The sequence below is a fragment of the Ictidomys tridecemlineatus genome, chromosome 1, assembly GCF_052094955.1.
Source record: "Ictidomys tridecemlineatus isolate mIctTri1 chromosome 1, mIctTri1.hap1, whole genome shotgun sequence".
Taxonomy (NCBI): Eukaryota; Metazoa; Chordata; class Mammalia; order Rodentia; family Sciuridae; genus Ictidomys; species Ictidomys tridecemlineatus.
In genome coordinates, this window is record NC_135477.1 from 181123568 (window position 1) to 181139147 (window position 15580).

The 15580-nt window shown below is 54.8% G+C and overlaps 1 long non-coding RNA gene across 1 annotated transcript in view; it reads right to left on the minus strand.

Annotated features, from left to right (window-relative positions):
- LOC106145148 (uncharacterized) overlaps window positions 1-9053 on the minus strand; it is a 48674-nt gene extending 39621 nt beyond the window's left edge. Inside the window, exon 1 of the long non-coding RNA XR_013440042.1 lies at window positions 8824-9053. This is a non-coding gene — a long non-coding RNA (uncharacterized LOC106145148). The remainder of the gene's footprint in view (window positions 1-8823) is intronic.
- Window positions 9054-15580: the final 6527 nt, after the last annotated feature.

Here is a 15580-nt window from a genome sequence, read left to right on the forward strand (position 1 = left end):
CCGAAGTCAGGTTGCTCTGGTTCTCAGACTGGGGTGCCAGAGGGCTGGAGTGCTTCCCCTCCTTCCCCATCTCGCTTCCCTGCTTCTCCATAAGCACAGGGCTGAGCCAGCCCTGTTAGAGGATGGCATACCCAGAGTGGCACCAAGTCAGCCCACTGAGAGGCTAACCACGATGCACAAAGCCACCGAGTGGACCCAAAGCTGACCATGGTGCACAGGCAAGCTCTGCCAACCTCGACTCAGCCCAGCTAAACTCTCTAGCAGCCATGGCCCGGTGTGCAGAGGTAACTATCTATCGTCCTGGGGCACGGTGGGGTTAGTCTTTGTTACGCAGCATTATCATGCTGACTGACAGCTGGTACATTCTGCCCCCAGAGTCAGAGTCAGCAAACTTGAAGGACGGCACTAAACTTCTTCAGTCGTATGGAGATGGGGTTAGAAGTTGTGCCAAAATCTTGGTCCAGCCAGAATTGTGGGGAAACCCTACGAAGGCAGGGGGATTGGCTCACTGCGTCTTGGAGAGGTGCCTGATAGCCACCCCGAGGGAGAGACAGGAAACCCCGGCTTCCAACTGCTTTTGGTTCACACAGGCAGACTTGACTCCGTCCCTCTTTTCAAGAGAATTTCCTTTGTGAATCCCCAATTAATCCCCTTTTCTCTGAGCTGCTGAAAGTGGGCCTCTGTGCCTTCACCATCCTCTGCGATGGATGTCAATGTTCACAATCACATTTTTTTAAAATAATGAGATTTTACATACGTGTGTCCACATAAACACAGCCCAGAGCTTAGCCCCATGGCCAGAAGCATCAGGGCACAGCTCCAGGATCCTCACCACCTCCACGGTCAAGGCCCTGGGTCCTCTGCATGGGCACCATCTTCGTCCTGCCGTGGCAGGTCCTCTGAAAACTCGGCTGCACGTCGGGTTCGGGCATCTGACCAAAACTGCCCCATTACCAGGCCTGCGCAGCGGAGGCAGGTGGCTGTCATGAATCTGGATGCTGCATTTCTGTTGACCAAAGAACACATGATCTGGTCCCTTTCTCCTGCAGTCTCAACTCTCAATTCATCCAGATGTGTTTTCACGTCATTAAAAATGTCTGATCCCGAGGGGCCCCTGGGGAGGCCGTGGGGGTGGGGAGTCTTGGGTGGGAGGAATTCCAGAGTCCCCCCCCGCCCCAGAAAACTGAACGGCTTCTTCACACACAGCTCCAACTCCTCCAAACACCGGCCGCTGGCCACAGAAGCGGCACAGAGATGGAAGGACTCCCCGTCTCGGTGGCTTCCTCCCCATCTGTCCTGCCCTGAGTCCTGTGGGCAGAGGTCACAGCACAAGCCTTTCTGATGGGTGGAGGAGCGGCCGAGGGCTTCCTCTCCCAACTCACTAAAGGGTCCACCATTTCCCCGCAGGTGCCCCTCTGGGGCCAGGGAACCCAGCTCTTCCATGTTCAGACCAAACCCTCGCACCCCGTTCTGGCAGGGGTTCATGAATGGGAGCAAATCAGACTGTGAAAGTGTTCTTGGCCACAAGTCCCAGGCCAGCCAACGCCATCCTCTGAGGCCCTGCAACCCTGGGCAGATGGAAGAAGAAGAAAGCAAAGAATTCAAAATCAGGAGACGCCGCGTGCAGATCTAGCAGGCGGGTGGGGGGGGGGGGGGCTACTACCACCGCCTCGGAGCCTCCGAGTCCCCATTTGGAAAACAGGTCACAGTTGCGCTCCCCTCACCAGGGTGTCTGGAGATCCAACAAGATGTCACATATCAAGTGTCTGGCTCGTGCTCAGCGCCTAATAAGTGGCTGTGTGCTCGTCAGGGTTCTTGATTGCGAGCTGTGTGGTAATCAAGTGGAATTTGCTGGAAGGCCATCAGGGGCTCGTGGAATTGGCAGACATCGGCAGTCAAGTCTGGAAAATGGCCAGCAACGGGGGGGGGGATCGCCGGAGGGCTGAGCATCGCGGGCCTCTGCAAGGTCACGGGGTTGGTGGCCTGCAGCCACCACTGCCTCTGGCTTGGAGAGCCTCCAGCCTGTCGCCAGGGTCCCCAACCACTCAGGTCCAGGAGGGAACATCTGGAGACCTAGGCTGGACCGTACGTCCACCCCCTGGTGGAAACTGGCCGTGGTCCCCGCTCCCCATGGCCAGCACGATGGCAGAGAGAGGGTCCCCACGGGGAAGTGGAGGGGCAACTAATAGGCCGTGCTGGCTGCCGAGTCCCCACCCACACATGCTGGCTGCAGATGTCACCATTTGCATCCAGAGGAGAAGACAGATGCCTCTTGATTTTCTGGGGCAGTTCCATGGCTCAGAGGGAAGAGCTGGGCTTGGTTGTGGGGAAGGCTCCATCTGCAGAGGTCTAAGTCACCCAAGGTGAGGACGGCCAGGGTGTGGGGGGGGCAGTGCCCACGTCCCCGCTGATCCCGACTGTGTGACCTCAGGCAAGCGGCTCACCTCTGAGCTTCTACACCAGTGAGGATACACCTAGGACGCACTTGGGACCAGAGCAGGTGCTTGTGAATGCCAGGAAGAGTCCATGCTGGTGAGGGGGTGTCCTCTCGCTAGAGGAGGCTTCTTTTCCCGGAGCCTAGGGGCCCCAAAGCAGAGGCGTGGACAGATGGTGTGGCCTGATGTGGCTGGAGAAGCCAATGGTTCCTGAGAGAGGGGCAGCCCTGGCTGGGGGAGCCGCCTCTGGGCTCCTCTGGGGCTTCCAGCAATAACACCCCGCGCTCCGGAGCGCCGCAGCCTGCGCTGTTTCTCTCCTAACACAGAGATGACGCCGCACCTGAAATCCTCCACCAAATAACGCCGGGCTCTGTCCTCGGAGGCTTTCCAGGGACATTGAGCAACCTGCGGGCCCCCACAGCCCGGCCCGCCCCACCTCGCCCACTCGTGACTGCTGCAGCGTCAGCCCAGCTCCGTGTAACCCGAGCTGCCAAGGGCAGCCACCCTGCGGAAAGGGGACCTGGTTCAGGGAAAACATTCGAGACGGAGCCGGCCGGCCAGCGCTTCTGCTTTTTTTTCTGGAGGATGATTTTCCACCGTGAGCCACAAGATCCATTTTCTAAATGAGAAAATAATGGCTTGTACGCAGCCGCTGGGAGGCAGGGCATCTATCATTTATTAACTGCTCAGCATTCATGAGGCACCTATCCTATAGGGAGCGCTGGGTTACATGCCTTGCAGAGAGGGCGGGAAGGCCCAACAGACGGGGCTGGACCTGCCTCCGCCCGCTTTGGCTCTAGGTCTCCCGCCCTCTTCGTTTCCTCCCTGGAGAGCCCAGCGCTGACTGTCACACTCTCTCCTGAAACCCTTCACGGACTGTCCATTACCCTAGGGGGCCTCTCGCATGGCCCAATGCCGGCGGCTGGCTCTGCTGGGCACCACCTTCCTTCTCTCCCCGTCCAGGCCCCCTGCCCTCCAGGCCATATGTGTTTACTCTCCCTTCATTCGTTTGTCCATTTCCCAAGTGCTTCTTGGGTGACCACTCCAAATCAGACCCTGCGTCAGCTGCTGGGGCTGCAGCGAGCACCTGGGGCTTGGCTCCCTGCCCTAAGAACACCTTCCGGGGCTGCAGACCCCTGAGCGAGAAAGGAAGACCCAGGCACCTTCAAAGAGCGCCACAGGAACAATGCCTCGGGCGACGGGACTGAAGGACATGTGGAGGGGACAGGCATCTTTACCTGGGGGGTCAGGGAAGACAAGAACACACTTCCTAAGGCCTGCTTCCTAAGTGGCATGGAAGGACTACCTTCTATGCATGTCCCCTGACGTGGCCACACCCCTCGCCCCTCCATTCCTCATCTGCCTGTAAGCCTGACCACCCTGGGTCCTCTCTGCAAGGAAGCCACTCTGAGCTGCCGAGGTGGCCGGGCCACCTTCTCTGTGCTTCCAGATGCATGGAGGCTTTCTCCGGCTTAACCCGCACCCCACACCTACACCCACCATCACGACAGCGGGATCCAGAGGTCGCCCTGCTTCCTGGGAAGAAACGGGGAAGGACGGAAAAGCTTCAGGGGACCCGGGGACCCGGTGGGGTCTGGGCTTGGTGAACATCATCAATTTTTCCAGCATTTTTTTGTTTGATTAAATCCCAAAGGGCATTTTTTTTTCCTCCAACTCTTTTTTCCTTCGACTCTTAAGCCATATGGTTCTGATTCATTTATACTTAACTAATTACAACTCTGGTTTTGTAAGAGCTATTTGATGTCCGTGAGTCTTCTGAGCCCTTTCATGCGATTTTCTAACCCCTTTTTACTGTGAAACCCAAAGTGGTCTTTGGCCAGCTGTAAACAGTGTCCAGAGCCAGGAGGTTACGGTTTGGTCTCGGTTTGGTCACCGGGACCAGGCCCTGTGGTTAAAAGGCCGCCAAATTGGGCAAAGTGTGCTTTTTGACTCCCGGTGAAGTTCTAAAAAGGTTCTCAGAAGAGCAAAGAGAGGAAGATACATAAATAAGTCAAGAAGCTATTGAAAAGCAAGGCCTCCCCAGGAGGCGGCCTGCGGCCTCGGGTTCTCCAGCCTCCCCGGGAGCCGGGCCAGCAGCTGGACCGCGCACAGAAGTCCTGCGGGCGCTCACCTCGGGATCCTGCCCTGTCTCTCGGGAGCTTAGAGAGGGGCATTTTGTAAACAGGTACATTTTATGGGGATGCCAGTGTTCCGGCCAACTTGGCAGGAAGCACTTCTGTCTTTGTCACAGGAGGTGAAAGGAACAAAAGCGAGCCGAGGGTCCAAGGTGCGCCAGGCCATCTACAAGGCCAAGGGTGTGTGGAGGAGGACCAGATGCGGTCCTTGCTCCTCAGGGGCTCAGAGTCCAGGGTTCTGGTAACGTGCAACCAAAATGTCATTTCCAGACCACTTAGAACACACCAGGGTCCACACCCCGTCCTCTTGGGACATCGTCTCAGCTAAGGACCGTGACCACCGCAGGAGTTGACCCGGGATCTCTCACTGCAGGGGAGAAAAGGGAGTCTCCAGGGGTCCCAGTGGCCCAAGCAGTAAGCAGAGTGGGTGGGAAGCCTGTCAGCCAAGTCCGTTAGCTGCCTTTGTGTGGTTTGAGCTCCTGAACTGGAAGCTTGGTCCCCAGAGGGGTGGGGCCTAGGGAGGCGTGGTGGCTTCTGGGGTCTCTGTCCCCAAGGGACTGATTCATACTGCTCTCCCACCGTGAATTCTCATGAGAGCAGGTGCTCCGAAGTGAGGCCACCCCACCTGTGTGATCTTTTCTGCAGGTGCCCAACTCCCTTTCTGCTCCTCCTCCATGTTGTCCCATGGCCAGGAAGGCCGCTTGGACCCTCTAGCTGCAAGAATCGTGAACTCAACCTCTGCTCTTCACAAAGTTCCCAACCTCAGATGTTTTGTTATGGCGGCACAAAATCGATGAGTGCACCCCAGGGAACACGGCAAGAAGCTAATAAGGAGGCCCATGGATTGGTAAAGCCACATGAGCTAAAATTAGAGCAGAGAGCATCAAAGGTCAAAGACTGAGGCCAGGGAAGGCAGAGGAGACCTCACAGGCAGAATAGGCTAAGGATGGCCGAGCTGGAGGATACAAAGACACTGGCTTCCTGATGACAAGACGGAGCCAGGAGAGCCCGTCCCAGCATACATACTTCTGGGCTTCTCTTCATATAAGAGAATAGAAGTATTTGCTAATTTAACATCTATTCATTGAGTGTTCAGCTACTTGCACCTGAAAATATTCTAAATAATATACCCGAGAGACGTTCGGTGTAGACCAGGAGCCGAGACAGAGAGGGCAAGTCCGCCCAGCTCCCCCAGCTCCCTGACTGCCTTGATGGACAGCTCCGTTTGATGGGGCGGGCCCTGGCACCACACCTGTGCCCCATGACCTCACCTACTGGCCACAGCTGCGGGCCAAGGACAGACTCCTCTCCACTCTGGGTCCACCTGAGATTCTCTGCTGGGAGCTGAGAACTGGGGTTCAGATGGTTTGGGGGTGTAAACCTGGGAGACCATACATGGGCAGCGTCGGAAGCCTGTGTGAGATGGGATGAGAAGGTGCCTGGGGACACTGGCCTCCCACTTCCTGATTCCAGGCTCTCGAAATTCTCTACCTCTGCAGGGTTCACCCTTGGGTCCTGCTTCTCAGGTGACATAGGACCTGCTTGTGTTGAGGGTCTTGCTGAGACCCCAGGGTGCTGGTGGCCAAGTCGGAGTAGAACTTACCCCACAACTTGGGTTGCCTCTGCTGTCCACAGACACCACAGCTGACACTCAGCACTGGCCAGTCTCTGGCCAGGCCCTCTTCAACGCACATCCCACAGCAATCCTACCAGCACAGTCCTATTCAGAGCCCCATTTGCCAGAAGAGCATGGAGGCTCAGAGACCTTAAGTAACTTGCTTAAAACCACCCAGCTGGGGGGAGGGGGATAGTAGAGGATAGGAAAGGTAGCAGAATACATCAGTCACTAGTATGGCATTATGTAAAAATGTGAATGTGTAACCTATGTGATTCTGCAATCTGTATTTGGGGTAAAAATGGGAGTTCATAACTCACTTGAAACTATTGTTCGAAGTATGATATGTCAAGAGCTTTGTAATGTTGTGAACAACCAATAAAAAAAAAAAAAAAAAAAAAAAAAAAACCACCCAGCTGGCGTGTGGCCCAGCCAGGAGCTGACCTCTGAGCTCACTTTGCTTTATGTCCCCCTCCCGCCCCCTCCCTGCCACCCGGGAGAAGGACGAACTCGCCCCATTCTCAGTGAGTGCATTTGAACCGTCTCTGTCTCCCTAAGGTCCCCCGAGAGCCCGGACGCTTCAGCTCTGACCGCTGAGGGACCCGGGGCTCCTGGAAGAGCCGTTTCCAGGGCGCGGTTGACCATGAGTGGAATCCGCCAAGCCAGGGAAGAGGTGGGGGCCTCATCCGCTCAGGCCACTGTGACAAAACGCCAGAGACCAGGTGGCTAATCAACAACAGAAACTACACCCAGGGTCACAGAGGGCGGGCATTCAAGTCCAGGTCCCCGCAGAAGGTGGGTCTCCGGAGGACCCGCTTCCTGGCTCACAAACGGTCCTTTTCCCATGGTGTCTTCTGACGGCAAAGGTGCCTGGACGCCCTGGGAGGCTCCCTCATGAGGACCCAGTGGGCTCTGCCACCACGCCCAGACCGTCTCCCACATAGAGCCCACTGGGCCCTGGTCACCAGGAGGCTGGGGAAGTGGACGCTGCCCCCTGAGCTGCACCAAGGCTCCTCACCAGGGCCGTTGGGCACCAGTGGCCACAGAGGATGCCATGGGCCCAGGCAGGGTGTTTAAGGCCAAGGGACAGATCTGCAAGGGCACAGAGGCAGGCGCTCCTCCTGCTCAGCACGGCACCATCCCTGTGTCCCCGAGGGTGGCCGTGGTGCTGGGCAGCACTGGGCAGCTCGCCGAGGCTCTGCAGCATTTCCTGGCTCAAGGGCAGACTCTGCTCCCGATAGACCTGGGGCCTGGCAGGGCGCCAGGTGTCCCAGAGAGGCTCACCACTGCGACAGGAGAGAGATCAGGGGCAGAGGACAGCAGTGGGGACTGGAGGAGGAGGGACCACCCCAGCATTAAGTCATCCACCTCCTTCAGCTCAAGTCCTGGCTGGAGGCCACGATGCAGCCTCTCCAGGCCCATCCTCTCAGCGGACCAGGTTCACCAGAGGACCCAGCGGTCACCTTCAGCAAAGTCCTCCTTGAGCTGAGGCCAGCACGTCCCGCTGAGAACAGTTCTTAAAGGGCCAGCTGCCGCTTGTCCAGACCTTCACCCCAATGTGTCCTCCACCAGTGTAAAGGCCAGGAGGGGGTGGCGACATCTTCTCCAGCTCCCTGCCCCCCCCATTAAGACCTAGGACCCCTCAAATACTGGCTTAAAGTCCGACCCCAGGCTTGGGTGCACTCAGGCTGAACTAACTCACATCAGACAGTAGCAAGGAGAGGACACTGAGCCAGGGTCTGCAGGACACTAAGCCAGGGTCTGCAGGACACTAAGCCAGGGTCTGCAGGACACAGAGTCAGGGTCTGCAGGATGGATGCAAGGTTGCCCCAGCCAGGAGGAGGGTCCAGCCTGTCTTCACTCACACTTCCTGCCTGGACAGTGGCAGCCGTGAGAGCCGGTGCTCAGAGACACTGAGGGGACAGACAGGCAGCCCTGCAGCAGCAGGAGCGGCTGCAGAAAAGGACCTGGATTTGGGGATTGCCCCCCTTCCTCTCACCCACCAAAGTCACTCTCCTGCAGTGCCCTTGCCCAGCTCCTGCAGAGGCCCAAGCCAGGCACCAGAGGCCACCCTCCAGAGGTCACCCCAGCTGCTCCTGCACCCTCAGGCCGCCCCCACCCCAGCAGACCCACCACCCTCCCTCCTCACCCCGAGCCCTGTGCACAGCACCCTGGAGCCCTGGGGCACCTGCTCTCAGGTGTCCCCCTCTAACATACCACCCTCCGCCCCGCACGGTGGCGTGTTTCTATGGTCCCAGCAGGACATTCTTGCCCAAGAGAGGTCCAAAGTGCCCTTTGCCACCTTGAGGCCCTGACTCTCAACCTGAGGCCATTTGACAGTCCCAGAGGACACGTGGCAGCATCTGCAGAATTCTTCGGTTGTCATGAGAAGGTGCTGCTGGCATCTGGTGTGCGGGGGACAGGGATGCCACCCAACCCGCTCCAGCACCCAGGACGCCCCACAGGATGCCCCACAGTACGCCCCACAACCCGTGCCGACAGCGCCCAGGGTGAGAGCCCCTCAAGGTGACGCTGCTCAACGCATCCCAACAGCCCCTCAGAGGCCTCTCAGGGACCCCACGAGGGTCCTGGTCCCACCCACCCAACACCATCATGGAGGTCCTGCGGTGTGTCCTACCTGTGTGGTCACCACGGCTCCCAGACCTGGGCAGCCCCTCAAGGCCAAGCAGAGACGCCCCAGCCACAGGCTCACTTCCCTGTCCCATGGTCTCCCTTGAAGACCTTCCGACCCTCTGGTCTTCCTTCAGAGCCTGGCGGGCACCTTGGCTGGTGCCAAGTGACAGGCCAGGCAAGGCCACCCCCAGCCGTCACGCTGCTTCAGGGAGAAAGTGCCTAACAGCAACCAGACCTGAGCCACCCCCTCCGTCTCTCAAGGCCCAAGGTCACGCTCAGGGCTAGGGAGTGCCAAGGCTGGGCCACAAGTGGCTGGGGCCCAGCACCAGGCCCAGCAGGCTGGCCCGACTCCTCTCCCTGCCGCCAACTAAGGGGGGGGGCGGAGCTGGCTCCACTTTCCTGCCCCCAGGCCTCAGCTCAGGCTGGCCTTGCCTGGGAGGACCGTCCCCTGCTCCACGCCTTCAGCCCCTGTCAGAGGGGACACGGCACACTTCCCAGAAGAGCTACAAATGGCCAAAATACATGAAAAAATGTACATGGTCAGCAACGAGGTAAAAACAGACCCATATCACAGTGAGATCTCATCTGTCACGGGTCGGAACAGCAGCCACCAAGGTCACAGGTAATGTCACGTGCTGGAGAAGAGGGGCTGGCAAATGAGCGCCACCACCGGATATCAGTCGGGAGTCTCCTCAAAAGACCAGGCCTGGAACCACCTCATGGTTTCTAGTTACGAACATCTGCTCATCATGCTGCCTAACGGACAGGGACTTTCCTGAGAGCAGGGAGTTGTCCTGGTCCACTCGGGGCTCTCAAGGCCTAGTCCAGTGCTGGGCTGTAGGCAGTGGATGGCAGGTGACAGCAGTGGACAGCGGTGGATGGCGGTAGAATGAGCCTGCTACCTTGACTGATCTCTGCCTCCTCCTGCCTTAATCTCCCGCCTTCTCAGAAGCCCTCCCCTCTGCCCAGAACACTGTTCCCACTCCCTCTGCCACAGCTGTGGCCCTGGCTCCACAGGGTTCTTCTCCCCAGAGGCCTTCCTGACACCCTGGCCCTGCCCTATGACCCGGTGACAGCTGGGCTGCTCCTTTCCACAGCCTCCACCACACTTCAGTTCGAGGCTCACCTCACAGCCTCTGCTTGGCCAGCTCCTTGGATTACGACCCCCCCCTTCCCATCCCATCCCTCTGCAAAATACAGCCCGGTGCCCAGAGCGGATGGGGAGGCCACCACCCTTCACTCCGGCTGCCTGCCTCACCCGGGCGCAGGATGACAACGTCAGCTGCCTGCTTTCCCAGCCTCCCTGGTAGCTGGGCACGGACATGTGACCGACCTGCCCAGTAGGACCTGAGAAGGCGAAGAGTCTTGTGACCAAGACTGGCCAACGAGACCTGAGGAGGAGGGGACAGGGTGGGGCGGCTGCTGGGAAAGCGTTGCTCTTTCTTCTCTGTGGGGTGCCATCATGTCTGCACGAACCAACTGCTGTAGGTGGGAGCCATCTCGCACACGAGCCCTGGTGCTCTGGGGACAGCAGAAGGAATGTACAGAAAATACTGTGACCTGAAAGACACTGCCGGGCCACGGTGGGCTCTCAACGGCTTCCAGTCCCTGGGGGGGCTCCTATGTGAAAGAACAGGGTCTTCCTTGTTTAAGCCAGTGTCTCCACACCGTGGGTTGCACCCCATCACTGGGGCACAAGGTTGCATTGGGGGGTTGCCACTAGCGCTTAAAAAATGAACTAGAAAGACTGGACTGGAAAAGCACCAGGCCACATCATACAGAGCCCAGGGAAGTCCCATCCGTGCAATCAAGTTTCAGTTCCTACTCCACACACGGGTCCGTGCATCTGACTGAGTGACACAGAAACAGCATCTCTTACATGCCCTGAGGGCGTTAGGAAGTGAGACCTGAAACTAATTTTAGTTGCAGACAGTTACTTGCAGTCAAATGCATCATTTCCCATACCACCAGCCGTTAGCTGCCCATGAATTCTCTCCCAGCAGTTGCTTCCTGACCTAGAGACCTCCACAACTGACCACTCAGTTGTTTATGGCAGAGGTACTCAGTGTTATGATTACACAATTTAATCAAATACTATGCAAATGGCTGACATCTGAGCTTTAGAGGAAAATCTCTGTTTCTAAGTTGACTGCTTTGGAAAGACTCAATAACTGCAAGCCCAGAAGACATGTCCTCTGCTGGAAGGAGGCAAAGAGAAAGCTTCAGACAATGAGTGAGGCACTCTGTAAAGTCCAGCAGGATGATGCACTAGCACTGAATCAGTGCTAGTGCATCATCCTGCTGGACTTTACAGAGTGCCTGAACTTCACTCTGCAAACTCAGACCCCAAGAAAGACTTTTCCACCTCAAAATATGGATGGGTTGGTGCGAATGTGATGTCTTGAGCTAATGCAAAGTGTCTGAGGCGTGTAAGTATCATTTTCACAGTTTTTCATTGTGACCAGGTACTTCTTCAATTGAGTGCCTCCTCTTCCTAGTCACAGTCTCCAGGGAGCTTGGCGCATACCTGGTGGCCATCTGTGACCTGCAGGTGAAGGTCGATACACGGGAACCAGGTACACTGCTCACCATTTTGTCTCCTGGTGCAGAAACAGGTGCTCGGAAGTGCTTCATAGACACATAGATTACCAAAGCAGAGGACAAGGAGGGCTGCACGGTATGATCTCAGCTCTTCCTCACAGAAACCTTGTCACACAGACAGGATTTCACATTTCTGTCCTGATATTGGACATGAATGGATCAGGGTTCAGGAAAGCACCTGGCTCGCTGGCTGGTGGAGGCCCATGCTAAGTGCCTGAGGCCCAGCGCAGGGGCCCTGTCACCTCCCCGGAGGTTCCTCCTGCACCTCCACTCTGAGATTCCATCCATTCCATTTATTTGGAAGGCCGCAGAAGGTTCAGAGATCTGTGCGTCCTATTGACATGTTGAGAGTTATCGACGAGGTTTTATCAGGAAATTGTGTTTTAAGTGTGAGCCAACAGAAGGCGTCTCCAGTTTAATACGGGAGCTGACGGGCAAGGATCATTATTGACAGAAAACCACTTTAGAGCAGACAGTTGGGTCACATTCTCTTTGACTGAATATCCTGATCCTGAATCCTCATTCAGTTCGGTACCCATGGCCCAAGGGTGCCCACCGCGGCACGTCCTGAGTTTAGCTTAGCTCCTCACTCTTCTTCAGCGCCTACTTTTTAGTTTTTTAATTCTAAAACATTAATGGCCACTTGTAAAAGAAAATGCAAAGTCTTTTGTATTCATGTGTCTATGTTCAACAAAAGTATCCACTTGTAATCCCAGCGGCTCAGGAGGCTGAGACAGGAGGATCCAGGGTTCAAAGCCAACCTCAGCAACAGTGAGGCACTAAGCAACTCAGTGAGACCCTGTCTCTAAATAAAATACAAAATAGGGCTGGGAATGTGGCTCAGTGGTCAAGTGCTCTCAAGTCCAATCCCCAATACTAAAAATAATAATAACAATATATCAGAAAGTCTCGCAAGAGAGTCTTCCAAGGTATAGGACAAGTTCCGTATCTTGATCTGAACCACAGTTAGCCAGTGTGCACAAGCAAAAGGCCATCGAGTCACCTCTGGCCTGTTCCTGAGCTGTGTGTAAGATACACCTAAATAAAAAGGTTTTAAAAAATACGCCTGGCTTTGATCTCACAGAGGATCAGGACTTAGGAGTGCAGCCAGCACATCCTGGAGTAAAGGAATTCATCATGGACATTGATCAGGGGCTCAGTGTGCACCAGGTACTGTCCTAGACTCTGAATGAGATTGTAGTGATCATATTAATTATGAATTCTCCTTGACACAAGTGCTTGTGGAATAAGTGATTGACTTCATTAATCAACAGCACAGCCAGAGATGGTGAGATTGATTTTAAACAGGAGCAGAGCTGCACTGTCCCCTGGTACTGGAAGAGGGGGAGAAGATGTGGCAGTAGGCTGGCTATGCCCTCTGGTCCCAGGACATGACAAATTTCCATGGGTCCAGCCAGTGTCATCTCTAGCACATCAGTGTCGTCTGGGTGAAGAAGGCTAACGTGCGAGTAGCTGCCCTCTGTCAATCCAGGCCGATGGGAGGGCAGCAGAGAGCACGCCACTCGTGGTGGGGGGGACAGACTGGAAGAACAGTCACTGGGGTGGGCCTAGAAGGGCAGTTTTTGTCCCTGGATGCCCTCCTCCTCCCACCCACTCCTGGCTGCCAAGAGGTCAGCAGCCTTCCTGAGCCATGCCCACCACCATGATGGTCCACCTCGCCTCTGTCCCAAAGCAATGATCCCGCTGATCCTGGACGAGAGAAACTCTGAGACAAAATCACTCTTTCCTCCAAGTTGATCGTCTCGGGTGTTTGTCCGAGTGACCCAAAGCTGACTAGCCCAGGCTGGATTAAAAGAAAGAAGACTAAGGAGCCTTTCCTCGAGCTTGTGTGGCCTCTCGCCAGGTGACGCCATCAGATTCCTGACTGCTGCCCTCTTCTCCCCTGATCCACCCTTCCTGAGCAGTCACGGCAATCTTCCTGGAACGCAGATCCGATCGCATCACATTTCTGCTTCAAAAACTCAAAGAGTTAATTAATCCATGTCCGATGAAATCGAAATTCCTTGCCATGAACGTCCGATTCTGTTAGCTGGCCCAGCCTCCATCTCCAGCCTTATCCCCCCATCTCCTCCTCCACTCACTGACTGAACCTCAGTTTCTGAAATGGGCCGATTTTTCCCTGTCTCGGGACCCTTCTAGGGACCCTTCTACAATAGCTATTCCATTGAATATAAGTAGATCGGAAGAAGCACTTCTGGATTAAGGACCTCCAAAATTCATCTACACCCGAAATGTACCAAGAATGCGGGGGCCTTTGAAGTGAACGAAAGGCTTGGTTCCAAGAGAGGATATGAAAATCAACAGGAAACTAGTGACTTCTCACGTACAAGGGAGCCTCAATACGACTGCCGGCTGATTTTTCATCAGAATACGCTTAGAAGCCACGAGAGACTGGGGTGACTTATTCACAGTGCCCAAACTCAGACAAGAACTGCCAACTAAAACCTCTCTATTGTAGCCAAACTGTCCTGCGAAATGAAGGTCAGAAACTAAAACTTCCCCAAATAAAGAAACGAAGAGGGACTTCCTCACCCAATAGACCCATCCACCAAAAGGGCTGGAAGAGTCACTCGTGTTGAAGGGAAAGGACACTGGACAGTAATGTAAAGTTCTATGAAGAAGAAAAGATCCCAGTTAATGGAGCACCCAAGAGCACAGAGCCAGCGTGAGCTTCTGGGGACAGCTTCACTCACCGCAGGTGGCATCTCATGACCAGAGCACTTGTGTACAAGGAGGTCATACGGGGAGGGAGGAAGCAAGAGAGTGCCCAGAGGGCCAGATCTGCTTCACAGCAATGATCCACAAGAAGCTCATCCAGCCCATGAGACCTGGCACCCTCTGGAGAGAAGGGCACTGATCCTTTCCAAGGGCAGCATCCCCATGACCCGATGACCTCCCAAGAGGCTCCACCTCCTGTGGATCTGCCCCATCTCAACACCACCCTATTGATAAGCAGCTTCCAGCACACACACCTTGGGGGACAATTCATATCCAAACCATAGCCCCCCCAAAACCACAGCCAGTGGATTTTCAGGACAAGGGGACCAAGTTCATTCACTGTCAACAAATGATGTTGAGTCAAATGAATTCTCACATTCAAAGGAATGACTCTGGGCTTCTACCTCACATGATACACAAATATTAACTCAAAGGAACCAGAGACCTCCATGTAAGGCCTGGAACTCTAAACCTCTTCACAGGAAGCATAGGGGTAAGTCTCCGTGAACCAGGATTTGGAAGCAAATTCTGACAAATATCAAAAGCTTGAGAAACAAAAGAAAAAAAAATAGAAAAATTGGACTTTGTTAAAATTGAAAGCATTGGGGTATCAAAGGACATTACCAAAAAAGTGAAAGATGATCTACAGAATGAGGCAGAATATTTGCAAATCATACGTCTAATAAGGACTTAATAATATCCAAAATATATGAAGAATTCATACAACTCAACAACAACAACAAACAATCCAACTTACAAACAGGCAAAGGACCTAAACAGACATTTCTCCAAGGAAGACAAGATGCTCGGTATCTTCGCTCATTGGAAAACCACGATGAGGTCCCACTTCACACCTACCCTCCACTCTGACGATACGCAGGTCATGTGGTCCAACCATGGTGGAGAACAGCCCGACAGTGGCTCACAGAGCTTCACCTAAATGTGCTTACATCTGACTCAGCAATCCCACACGGAAGTATCTACACAAACGAACTGAAAACAGAGACTCAAACAGACCCTTGAGCGTGAACGTCCACCGTGGTCTTCTTCTCAACAGCCAATAGAAGGAAACAACCCAGATGTTCATCAGCAGATGAGTGGACCAATGAAACATGGAATGCCCCTAGTCTGGAATACTGTTCAGCCATGAAAAGAATAAAGTTCTTTGCTACAGGCAGCAACATGGACGAACCTTGAAAACATGCCAAGGGGAATAAGCCACACATTAAAGGACAAAGATCAGGCTGGGGCTGGGGCTCAGTGGTAGAGCCCTCGCCTAGCATATGTGAGGCCCTGGGTTCGATCCTCAGCACCACATAAAAATAAATACATAAAATAAAGGAACAATATCACATGAGTCCACTGTATGGGGTGTGCAGAATTTAAAAATTCAGAGAGACAGAAAGCAGAAAATAGAGGGC